Source organism: Convolutriloba macropyga, chromosome 5 (assembly GCF_964194025.1).
Source record: "Convolutriloba macropyga chromosome 5, txConMacr16.3, whole genome shotgun sequence".
In the NCBI taxonomy this organism is placed as follows: domain Eukaryota; kingdom Metazoa; phylum Xenacoelomorpha; order Acoela; family Convolutidae; genus Convolutriloba; species Convolutriloba macropyga.
In genome coordinates, this window is record NC_134472.1 from 51,189,236 (window position 1) to 51,203,003 (window position 13,768).

General features: G+C 31.9%; 2 protein-coding genes across 3 annotated transcripts in view; one reads left to right on the top strand and one right to left on the bottom strand.

Moving 5' to 3' along the window:
• LOC142339444 (uncharacterized) overlaps positions 1–13,768 on the bottom strand; it is a 512,010-nt gene that overhangs the window by 311,381 nt on the left and 186,861 nt on the right. The gene's annotated exons all lie outside the window — the stretch shown is intronic.
• The window catches only part of LOC142340077 (uncharacterized), a 92,292-nt gene that overhangs the window by 63,669 nt on the left and 14,855 nt on the right, over positions 1–13,768 (top strand). The window contains exon 1 of one of the 2 annotated variants that reach the window (XM_075390490.1): positions 8,658–9,015. The exons of the other annotated variant lie outside the window; for it this stretch is intronic. The gene's annotated coding sequence lies outside the window, so the exon portion shown is untranslated. Of the gene's footprint in view, positions 1–8,657; positions 9,016–13,768 lie in introns of those variants that run through there. 2 annotated transcript variants of the gene reach the window in all.

Here is a 13,768-nt window from a genome sequence, read left to right on the forward strand (position 1 = left end):
AGTGGCTTAGAGGTTTCTTTTTTAACAGCTTCGTCTAACTAAAACAGCAGTTTCTTTTGAAATTTTTGGTCGTTTTTTGAGTGTTGCCTTCATTTACTGGTATTTGATTTTTTTAGTATTATTTGTGTCACTTGACCGCTATTTACAATTTTTAATTGTAGATTCAATGATTCAGTTTTTAAGTACGGTTGCGTGTCCTAATGTCAGAGTACTTGTTTTGTTTTAACCTTTGACGCCGCTAGATTTCAAAAGAGTCTCGAGTATCGCAAATTAGCCATTTTTGGTTTTTTATTGTCCATGTTTTTGTTTTTGTCTTTTTTAATCGTTATCTGCAAACTTTTTTCTGTCAATTGTTTGACAAAAATATTTCAATAAAATAATTTGAGGCTGCAAAATCTAGATAAAGGCAACACTCAAAAAGCTGTTAAAAAAGAAACCTCTAAGCCACTAAGATTACCGAAGAGATTATTTATGAGAATATAAGAAAAGACAAAAAAAGAAAACTCAGAAACTGAAAGTGGCCTTTTCAAAAATTATTTTCCATTTACGGAGACAAAACCTATTCAAAACAGAGAAGTTTAATTTTTTCTAATAAATTACTTGAGCCTTGATAGCATTCTCAGTGGTACTCAATAATTGAAGATGAATGGTCAAAAGACAATAAAAACAAAAACTAGTCAAAATTTTAAAAAAATTTCCTCAAATTTCCCATAAAAACGCTGTGTAAAATACGCAAAACCAAAACTCTTGAGGTAAAATGATTTTTATATATATATATATATATATATATATATATATATATATATAATATATATATATATATATATATGTATATATATATGTATATACATATATATATAAATAATTCATATATATATATATATATATATATATATATATTTATGTATATATATATATATATATATATATATATATGTATATGAATTATTTATATATATACATATATATATATATAAATATATATATATATATATATATATATATACATATATATATATATATATATATATATATATATTATATATAGATATATATGGATTGATATATATATATATATATATATATATATATATATAAATGAAAATCATTTTACCTTAAGAGTTTTGGTTTTTATGTAATTTACACAGCGTTTTTATGGGAAATTTGAGGAACTTTTAATAATTAACTTCTAATATCAATCTCATTAATGACTTTTTCCAGCTGTTTTCCAGTCAAACGTATTGAATTTTCTAGCCTTTTTTAGATTTACGTTGAAAACTTTGGTACACTTTTTTCTAAATATAAAGGCCACTCTCAGTTTCTGAGTTTTTAACAGCTTCGTCTAACTAAAACAGCAGTTTCTTTTGAAATTTTTGGTCGTTTTTTGAGTGTTGCCTTCATTTGTTGGTATTTGCTTTTTTTAGTATTATTTGTGTCATGTGATCGCTATTTACAATTTTTAATTGTAGATTCAATGATTCAGATTTTAAGTACGGTTGCGTGTCTTAATATCAGGGTACTTGTTTTGTTTTAACCATTGACGCCGCTAGATTTCAAAAGAGTCTTGAGTATCGCAAATTAGCCATTTTTGGTTTTTTATTGTCCATGTTTTTGTTTTTGTCTTTTTTAATCGTTATCTGCAAACTTTTTCTGTCAATTGTTTGACAAAATTATTTCAATAAATTAATTTGAGGTTGCAAAATCTAGATAAAATAAACTAGATAGGCTTGAGACTTTGTTTCCTGATTGACTACGCTTGATGTCTGGTTTGAAAATTAGAAATTTAAGTTAGATGCTCATTTTTAATGTTTGACAAATTTGGGTTTTTAATTGACCAATTCATTGTTTTTTCCGCTCGAGAAATTGTATTAGTTAATTTCTTTGGTAACTGAAAGTAATGTTTAATACTGCGTTCAAATATTGATGGTGTCCAGTTTTGTCTAGTGGAAGCAGTTTGAGCTAACTGTTATATATGTTTGTTCTATTTTGAGAATACGTCAAAGTTCAAATTGAAAAGCACAACCATACTATATATTTTTTGACTTTTTCTTATCTCAACTTAATTCGGTAGATAATAAAGCTAAGAATGGGTCTGAAAGGGGTCGGAACATTATGTACAAACGCATATTTTGGAGCCTCCTTGTTATTTAAGAGCAATCAGCAGACGATTCAATTTGTGCATTTGTTCCTAGAAAGTAAACATTTTTTCTCAATTTTCCAGACTAGTCTTTTCAACCGTAAAATGTTCTTCAGCAGGTTTCAACATCAAAAAGTTCTCAATTAAATGAGATCAAATTTGAGTTCGTAATTGTTAACATGAGTAACTTTTTTCACAGAACTTGACTTTGTAATCCAACTTTTTCTTGCTGAACTGTTTTTATTTTAAATTGAATTTGTTGATCTTTTGACCATCTTTACGTTCATTGAATGAAAATTTGATAATTTGATGCGATTTTTTGAAGGTTTTTCATTAGTTCTCTGTGCTTCAAAAACGATGGCATTATTAGGGTCGGCTTAATTTGTAGGCCGTTGCAAATACACCGATCGAAATACCTGGGCCGGGGATTTTTACCACAATTATGTAACTAAGCACCAACTAGAGTTGACATGTCAAAAAATTCAACGCAATGTTTGTACTTGAATTTCCGTTGAATGCGCTGAATTTTTAGACGTAAATTGATCGCATTAAAAGCTAAAATATGTAAGAAAATTGCGGTAAATTTCCGAATTGTTAACGCTAATTAACCCTTATCTTACATAATTTTACGTTTCTAAGATTAGATTTTACATAATTTTGCTTTGAAAATAGTGCAGATCTTACATAAATTTACGTTGAATTTAGATATTAGACTAATTAAGATTGTAGATCTTACAAAATGTCAACGCTTAGATCTATTGGTATAGGACTCAAAACAATGATCTCCTTCATGCTGGTAGCCTCTTCTACCACTGTGACACAAAACCCCAGTTTTCTTAAGAACCTCACTCTTTATAAAGTGAACTCTAACATCATGTTGTACAAAATTTTGCGGTTTCTAAGCGTAAATTTTGCGTTTTTAAGCGGCGTTCTTGCTAATAATCAGTACTTATTAGTTTCATTTAGCCGAATTTTGGGTTTTCATGGAAAACATTTGAGTTTTAAACGAGTTGTCCATGAACCTAGAAAAAAATCGACAAAAAATCACTTTTGAAATGACTCTTAAATCAGAAACTTAGAAATAACCCCATACCCCCACGTTACCAATTACCCCTGACATCAAAACTATAGCCAACCCAACCCTCACCGATCTCTCTCTCACACATACATACATAATCTCAACCTAGTCTCCTCCAAATTATTTCAAGTCAATGTTAAATTGAACGCAAAATTTTGTGAGATCTAGCTAAATTGAACGCAAAATGATGCGAGACCTACAATAAATTAGACTCAAAATATGTTAGATCTACGTTTAAACACGATAATTTTGCAGAGTGGGAGATGAAAGCGTTGAACTTATGTAAGATCTACGCCAAATTCAACGCAAAATTGGGTAAGATCTGTGTCTAAAAAACTCTAAAATTATTTATGATCTACGCTAAATTCAGTGCAAAATTATATAATGTCTACGCTTTTTACCAGAAAAAAATTTAAGGTCTACGCTAAAATCAAAGCAAAATTTTGAAAGATCCACGCCATAACAAATGGAAAATTATGTAAGTTCTACGATTTTAAGCGCAGAATTATAGAGGGTCTGCACTAAATTCAATTCAAAATTATATAAGATCAAGGCTAAATTAAACGCAAAACTATGTAAGATGTGCTCTATATCAAGGAAAATTATGTAAAATCTACGTTAAATTCAACGCAAAATTATGTATAATCAACGCTAAATCAAACTCAAAATAATATATGATCTACACTCTTTAAAGCAATTTTTGTAAGATCTATGTTATAATCAACGCAAAATTGTGTAATATCAACGCTAATTTCAAGGCAAAATTCTGCAAGATCTATGCTTAAAAAACAAAATTATGTAGGAGACTCGGTGAATGCGTTGAATTGAGCGTAGATCCTACACAAATTCAACATTTTCAACGCCAACGTAAGGTAATTCTGCGGTTTTTGGCGTTGACAACTCGGCCCCGCTAAAATAATTTTGGTCAATCGATTCTAGATTGCTCAAAGAGCATAAATACAGTGTTTTTCTTTGAGTTTTGGGGAAGCCTTAGAGGGCTTCTCAGCACCTCGCGATTTTCTCAACACTTCTGCAAATCTCTCAAAATCAAAACTGCATAAAAAACACCGCAATTTTGATCTAAATTTCACTAAAAAAAGTTACGTAAATAAAGCTACGGATTTTACGAGGACTGTGATGATGAGGATCCCTAATTACATGGTATATATATAATTATATGTCAGCATATATATATATATATATATATATATATACATATATATATATATATATATATTTATATATATATATATAAATATATATATGTATATATATATATATATATATATATGAATTTTCTATACATATATATATATATAAATATATATATATATACATATATATATATATATGTATATATATATATGTATATATATGTAAATCATTTTACCTCAAGAGTTTTGGTTTTTATATATTTTTCACAGCGTTTTTATGGGAAATTTGAGGAAATTTTTTTTAATTTTGACTAGTTTTTGTTTTTATTGTCTTTTGACCATTCATCTCCAATTATTGAGTACCACTGAGATTGCTATCAAGGCTTAAGTAACTTATTAGAAAAAATTAAACTTCTCTGTTTTGAATAGTTTTGTCTCCGTAAATGGAAAATAATTTTTGAAAATTGCCTTAATTTAATAGATTTTTTGTCTCTTTAATCTCTTAATCTTTGACTCTAATATCAATCTCATTAATGACTTTTTCCAGCTGTTTTCTAGTCAAACGTATTGAATTTTCTATCCTTTTTTAGATTTACGTTGAAAACTTTGGCACACTTTTTTTTAAATATAAAGGCCACTTTCAGTTTCTGAGTTTTTAACAGCTTCGTCTAACTAAAACAGCAGTTTCTTTTGAAATTTTTCGTCGTTTTTTGAGTGTTGCCTTCATTTGTTGGTATTTGCTTTTTTTAGTATTATTTGTGTCATTTGATCGCTATTTACAATTTTTAATTGTAGATTCAATGATTCAGTTTTTAAGTACGGTTGCGTGTCTTAATGTCAGGATGCTTGTTTTGTTTTAACCTTTGACGCCGCTAGATTTCAAAAGAGTCTCGAGTATCGCAAATTAGCCATTTTTGGTTTTTTTTTGTCCATGTTTTTGTTTTTGTCTTTTTAAATCGTTACCTGCAAACTTTTTCTGTCAATTGTTTGACAAAATTATTTCAATAAATTAATTTGAGGTTGCAAAATCTAGATAAAATAAACTAGATAGGCTTGAGACTTTGTTTCTTGATTGACTACGCTTGATGTCTGGTTTGAAAATTAGAAATTCAAGTTAGATGCTCATTTTTAATGTTTGACAAATTTGGGTTTTTACTTGACCAATTCATTGTTTTTTCCGCTCGAGAAATTGTATTAGTTAATTTCTTTGGTAACTGAAAGTAATGTTTAATACTGCGTTCAAATATTGATGGTGTCCAGTTTTGTCTAGTGGAAGCAGTTTGAGCTAACTGTTATATACGTTTGTTCTATTTTGAGAATACGTCAAAATTCAAATTAAAAAGCACAACCATACTATATATTTTTTGACTTTTTCTTATCTCAACTTAATTCGGTAGATATTAAAGCTAAGAATGGGTCTGAACGGGGTCGGAACATTATGTACAAACGCATATTTTGGAGCCTCCTTGTTATTTAAGAGCAATCAGCAGACGATTCAATTTGTGCATTTGTTCCTAGAATGTAAACATTTTTTCTCAATTTTCCAGACTAGTCTTTTCAACCGTAAAATGTTCTTCAACAGGTTTCAACATCAAAAAGTTCTCAATTAAATGAGATCAAATTTGAGTTCGTAGTTGTTAACATGAGTAACTTTTTTCACAGAACTTGACTTTGTAATCCAACTTTTTCTTGCTGAACTGTTTTTATTTTAAAATGTATTTGTTGATCTTTTGACCATCTTTACGTTCATTGAATGAAAATTTGATAATTTGATGCAATTTTTTGAAGGTTTTTCATTAGTTCTCTGTGCTTCAAAAACGATGGCATTATTAGGGGCGGCTTAATTTGTAGGCCGTTGCAAATACACCGATCGAAATACCTGGGCCGGGGATTTTTACCACAATTATGTAACTAAGCACCAACTAGAGTTGACATGTCAAAAAATTCAACGCAATGTTTGTACTTGAATTTCCGTTGAATGCGCTGAATTTTTAGACGTAAATTGATCGCATTAAAAGCTAAAATATGTAAGAAATTTGCGGTAAATTTCCGAATTGTTAACGCTAATTAACCCTTATCTTACATAATTTTACGTTTCTAAGATTAGATTTTACATAATTTTGCTTTGAAAATAGTGCAGATCTTACATAAATTTACGTTGAATTTAGATATTAGACTAATTAAGATTGTAGATCTTACAAAATGTCAACGCATAGATCTGTTGGTATAGGACTCAAAACAATGATCTCCTTCATGCTGGTAGCCTCTTCTACCACTGTGACACAAAACCTCAGTTTTCTTAAGAACCTCACTCTTTATAAAGTGAATTCTAACATCATGTTGTACAAAATTTTGCGGTTTCTAAGCGTAAATTTTGCGTTTTTAAGCGGCGTTCTTGCTAATAATCTGTACTTATTAGTTTCATTTAGCCGAATTTTGGGTTTTCATGGAAAACGTTTGAGTTTTAAACGAGTTGTCCATGAACCTAGAAAAAAATCGACAAAAAATCACTTTTGAAATGACTCTTAAATCAGAAACTTAGAAATAACCCCATACCCCCACGTTACCAATTACCCCTGACATCAAAACTATAGCCAACCCAACCCTCACCGATCTCTCTCTCACACATACATACATAATCTCAACCTAGTCTCCTCCAAATTATTTCAAGTCAATGTTAAATTGAACGCAAAATTTTGTGAGATCTAGCTAAATTGAACGCAAAATGATGCGAGACCTACAATAAATTAGACTCAAAATATGTTAGATCTACGTTTAAACACGATAATTTTGCAGAGTGGGAGATGAAAGCGTTGAACTTATGTAAGATCTACGCCAAATTCAACGCAAAATTGGGTAAGATCTGTGTCTAAAAAACTCTAAAATTATTTATGATCTACGCTAAATTCAGTGCAAAATTATATAATGTCTACGCTTTTTACCAGAAAAAAATTTAAGGTCTACGCTAAAATCAAAGCAAAATTTTGAAAGATCCACGCCATAACAAATGGAAAATTATGTAAGTTCTACGATTTTAAGCGCAGAATTATAGAGGGTCTGCACTAAATTCAATTCAAAATTATATAAGATCAAGGCTAAATTAAACGCAAAACTATGTAAGATGTGCTCTATATCAAGGAAAATTATGTAAAATCTACGTTAAATTCAACGCAAAATTATGTATAATCAACGCTAAATCAAACTCAAAATAATATATGATCTACACTCTTTAAAGCAATTTTTGTAAGATCTATGTTATAATCAACGCAAAATTGTGTAATATCAACGCTAATTTCAAGGCAAAATTCTGCAAGATCTATGCTTAAAAAACAAAATTATGTAGGAGACTCGGTGAATGCGTTGAATTGAGCGTAGATCCTACATAAATTCAACATTTTCAACGCCAACGTCAGGTAATTTTGCGGTTTTTGGCGTTGACAACTCGGCCCGGCTAAAATAATTTTGGTCAATCGATTCTGGATTGCTCAAAGAGCATAAGTACAGTTTTTGTTTGAGTTTTGGGGAAGCCTTAGAGGGTACCTCAGCACTTAGCGATTTTCTCAACACTTCTGCAACTCTCTCAAAATCAAAACTGCATCCAAAAGCACCGCAATTTTGAACTAAATTTCACTTAAAAAAAGTTACGTAAATAAAGCTTCGGGTTTTAGGAGGACTGTGATGATGAGGATCCCCAATTACATGGTACATTGATGGAGGATAGGCACCTAGGATAAAACCTTTTGGCTTCCGAATCGCTATGAACTATTAATTATTTCACGAACTTCGTGTGTGGTGACGCATTACCCATTTTTATCATAAACTGAGCATAAACTGCTGATGGCCAGTCAAAGTTATATGGTTGAGCCGCTGTCTCGTTTTTGGTTGCATATACCTACCTTATTGGGCTTGCGTATAGGCAGTTTTATGGTTTCAGTAACTTGCCATCAATGCTAGACACTCCCTTCAAAGAATGTCAGAAATATATCATCTTCGAATGAACTTCCGTTTTATCCTTAAATTTTTCCTGAAACTGAGCAGACTATACGGAACAGTAAAAAATGATAATTTTGCCTTTTTTTCTTAGAAAAAAAACCAATGTTTTTTGAGCATTAGCCCACTTAGGACGAATTGGGCTTTACACATTGCTAAAATTGGCTTTGATACAAAAAAAAAGCAATAGTCCAGTTTCAGATATGCATGTTTCAGTTTCTTGTTTGCAGCCATCCTAATGGGAAAATGTCGCCATTTCCTCATTTCACTACAGTATAGCAAAGAATAAAATAAACGAAACCAGACAGCATAAGTAGTCACTGAGCAATGTGAAACGCTATCTAGAGGAGAAATAATCGTAAAAATACTTGCAACATTGGATTATTTTGGTTTTTATTACTGTCCAATCCACGGAAAATCAACAGAAGCACCAGATAATAAACATATTAAAATTTATCCTTTTTTCCACTTATAATCCCTTACTCTATCCAATTGAAAAATATTATCATATATATTTGCACTAGATCTGAAGAAACAGAAGTTTCCTCATTTTGTAGTGTTACAGAAGTTTCATGTAAACACAATTTTGATAGTATCTATATTACAGTTTTCAAGAGAACTCTTGTCTATTACCGACAGTTATCATCCAAGATATTGTAAGTCTCTTTCCAACATAATCAGCGCCTCCAGTTAGCATTTCGGAAGTTAAGACTAATTTGCAAGAAGAATGCAAGATCTTGTTAGATAAGCTTCGCATCACCGGTCTGATCACGACTGATTATTGTCTGGATATTTGTGAATATGAGAAAAATAATGTGAAAATTTGATGATTTTAAACCCGTAATTGGTAGTACACTCTCTGAATCTTGAGTATGCGTCCATGTTTCATCAAGGTAAAAACTGGCAAAGAAAGCAAACAATTTGATTATTGTTGTCTGTATTTTTTAAATCATATTTGACATTTGTCTGGATGTTGCAGTTTTAACTCCATCGTGTTTATCCGAGTATATTTAATTAGTTTAGTTCATTCTTTCTTCATGTGATAATTCACATACCGGTGTCAGACACTGCCGAGTTTGGTCACATCTGATTCAATAATTTTGGAGCTTTTCAATTTCAAAAAGTTTTCCCATGTTTTAAGAACTTTATTTGAAACTAAAAGGGAGACGCACTCACTGTCTGTCAGATTAAACTCATTTCATAAGATAATGTGTATATCGCTAGTATCTATGCAACCTCCGAATTTCAATGCTACCGTTCTTAGTTGCTGAGATGTTTTTAAGTAAACAATACATTTCGGCCACAATTGGGAGCCGAAAATGTGAAGGCTGGATTTTTATTTATAGGCTGTTCCGAGAAAAATTGGCAATTTGAAACCGACTTTCAACCATACCAAATGTCTCAATACAGTCCTTTGTGAGGCCGATAAAGAAATTATTAATACGGAGAGGGCGGCGATGATACTTAGTTGAAAGTACCAAAAAGCGGCCACAACATTGATGCACCAACACGGATTATGTCAAAAGTTTCGAAAAAAAGAAAGTAGAACTTTCCATCGCCCATCTTGCTGCCATAAATTTCAAGATGTTACTTTGGAAATTAATGTCTACGCATACAACGAAAAAGAAAAAATTCACAGAAACATGACAAATCTGCAATCTAGAAGGAAAGAACTCAGAAAGAGATTGGCATTGAGTTTAGAAGGGAAGTGGCCCTGAAAGCTGCACTGGAAAAACACTTGTCCTCGACGAAAAAGTGATCGGAAGGAATGCAGCAAACAAGTCGACTCGAAAAACAGATCGTATCTGCAACAGAAGCAGAGAGATTTGACTATGTATCAAAAGATTTCTGTCATATTGGAAGAATGGAAAAGGCCGGAGAAGCTGCAAAGTGAGTGAGATTTGGGTTCTGCTAACGACACAAAAGTTCTGCTTTTCTGAACAATACAAAAACAAAAAAAACAAGAGAAAATAATGATTGTACTATCAATACAAACACAGCCGGACCATAAAGTGTCCAAAGCAACACGAACTTCTTCACATTGTGCCTTCAGTGGGAAACTTAACACTCAAGGCAGTATAGCCACCACAAATGAAAGGTCAAAATATATTGATTCATCAAGCTTACTCAAATCTCATCTGGGACAGATTCTGAAAAGTGTATCTGCCAACTTTGAGCAATCGAAACAAATGGAAATGCGATTCTGACAGGAATCTGCACCAAGGTGATCTCGTTTGTTGATCGAAGATAGTGACAAAGAACGGGTTGCAAACTTGGTCGAGTAACGGAAACAATTTCAGGTTCTGACTGAGTGATTCGATCGGCAACTGTTCAAACGTAGGACGGAGTCTACAGGAGGCCTTTTGTGAAGTTTGCCCTAGTACTACCAATTCACGAATGAAATCAGGGCCAGTGATGTTGAAGCTGAGTTTTTCTCAATATGCGTAGTGAAATGCATCAGCATAAAAAGTGAGATAGGGAAAACTCTTTTGTATTGGTTGTCTATTGGTCATCGTAATAGTCCCAGTTCTTGTTATAGTTACAAGTACATTCATAGTCACGTGATGTGTTGAAAAAGGGGGAAGTAACACCAGCAACGTATGCAGACTCAACAGCATTAGCCACAGAAAACGGCTGTCTGCATATAACCGAGAAAATTATTGCAAAAATAGACGGTCTTGAGCAGTAAATAACGTGTTAATGTGTCTTGCGTTTTAATTATTCTTGAGCAGTAAATTGTTACTCTGTCTTGTATTAAAATTACACTTCATCAGTATATTATTTGTTTCTATGTCTTGTATCTACTAATTATTGTAGCTGCAATTCAACTGTTACGAGTACAAAACGCAAAACTAACATTCAATTTTTTTGCATAAACAGGTCTTCGCAATATATGTTTGTCTTCGATTTTTTTTCTATCAGATTGAACTGGATACATATAGAGATCCCGTATTGTATGATCTGTAGCAATCCAGTCTGATTCAATTTTGAAATAACTAAGGTTAGCAAATAGTCAAACGAATTGTAATGCAAAGGTAAGAACTTAGCTGATATACAGTTACAAACGCGAACTGCCAAAACAGAATATCCGGACAGATTTTGAACCACTTAAATGAACTGGTCGGTGTAAAATTTTCCTCGTCGCAACCGATTGGGAGAGTAGCCGTTACATAGAAGCCAAACCTCTGTTTCAAAAACTTATTTGTAAGATACCTCATGAGAACCTGCAAATCTAAGTGACCAACTCATAGATAACATTCCATCTTTCAACACGAAAAAAACTATTCAATCTGAGGCACGCAATAATTACACTATTTTAGCCCATTTACAAAATGCTTTCAATAAAATTTCCATTACAACTTGCTCCCCATGCGAGTGTACTCCTTTAATGGAAAAGAATTTGACACAAAATCCGTGTGCGATTTGTCCTCAAAAATTTGAATAAACAAAGACTTGCTAATGTTCACCAGGACTAGAATGCAGATTGAAGTTCATGGAACCAGCTCAAACCACCGTTTGAAATTGCCATTTCAAAATGGGCTGGCAGGTAAACCAGTATTGACACAGTGAAAATTGTAGGAAGCAATTAAAAGGATCTCATCATGGACACGTTAATCTGCATAATGAGCTCAGTAAGCGCTATCCTGATCTCTCTTGTGGGAGTTCAAAGTTCATATTTTTGAGCGAACGCACTGTGATGTTTGGTAAAATTTCGTGCATATTGATAAAGCCCTTAGATTATAAACTTCGTGTTTATTTTTCTCAGGTTTCCTTAGTACCGCTGAACAGAACGTACCGTACGGTACATCAACTTTAAGGCCACGAGGGAGTATCGAGGAGATTGTCTAAATGACAACTTACTATAAAGAACGGATCTTCTGCCGAAATAGACGAACCTAATTACGAGATTCAAAAAAACTAGATTGGTCCGAAAACATTGAAGAAAGGTTTTCACGATTTTAAGAGCCAGAAGAGCAGCGACACTATCTTACGTTAACTTGGAGTAATAAAAATGTTAATTGATGACATCAGTGCAATCGTAATATACTAAGAGATATGTTATCCTCCCCTAAATTTGCAATTTATGCGTTGCAGCGGTCTGCAATTGATCTTTTCCTGAAAAAGTTTTTGGTAGCGCTGACGTTCTACGTTGACGATATGATTCCTTCGGTTTACAAATGGAAACAAGCAACAGCTATTGTGAACGAATTGAAGACAATGATAGCCAATAGAGGCGTTAATATGTGTAATATGAGTAGTTCTAAAACTTGTCAAAATTTTTCGTAGAGTAGAGTATCACGCATTTCTGGTTTGTGGTGTTATTGTACAGTTTCAAAATGGTTGAAAAAGATAGATAAAAAACCTGAAACATTTTCAGTGAATTTTTTTCTGAGTTTCTAAATAGTTCAAACATTCATCATTTATTAAAACTGTCCAATATTCATTATTTATTATGAATCTAAAATTCTTTTTTTTTGTTTTTGATATATTGACTCTTTGGTCAAATTAAGCTTTTTTGGAAACGTTTGGAACTTTTGTTTGTTTTAATGAAGAAGCAACAAGAGCAAGACCAGTTTTGTTCTAGCTGTTAAATTTTGAAGCATAGTGTTTTTCGACTTCAACGAAGTTTGCGTAAAATTGTTTGTGTAATTTTGAGTTCTGATGTATTCTTTGCTAATTTGTAGGCTTTTCACTTAGTCTCACAAATGAAAAGTCCAAATGGATTCTCAGGCACCAACAATTGAAGATGATAACTGTTTTTGAAAGCTAATGTTTTATTTAATATGTCAAATTGACTTTCTAAACAGTAACAGGTTTTATGTTTGAAAGCTCACGTTTGTTATGTTTTAGAGTTTTCAAAAAATTTGTTGAAAAAATAATGGTTTCTGAGTTTTGCCGCTTCCAATCTTTTTTCTGCAACCCTTAAGCGAACTCTCAGCAAAAAAGGGATTGCAGTTTTTTGAAAGTGAATCAAAATTTAGTCTTCGTTGCTGTTTTATTATTTAAGTAATGGTTTTCATCGTTGATACTGCAAGTTTTAAAATTTTTAATTTTAGTTTTAAAGATATACTCTTATTTTGCTGTTAATTTTACTGTCTTGTTGGATTATCACAATGATGAAAAGTCACATATTTTAATATTGGAGTTGAAGGGAGGCGCAATTGATTATATTCTAGATTCTTTTTTATAGACAACATTTGTTCACATGATTGAAATTCAAAACTCTTTTTTTAATATTGTGGCTTAGTCTCAGTTATGACAAGTCCAATTAGCTTCGCATGCAGTAGAAAACTTACCTGTTCACTTGTTTTTAGTCGAAAGTTTATGGTTGATATGATTTTTCAAAAAAAAAATGTTTTCATAAAAAAGTTAATGTTTTTTTTGAAATGCGCCAGTTTAAGTGATTTC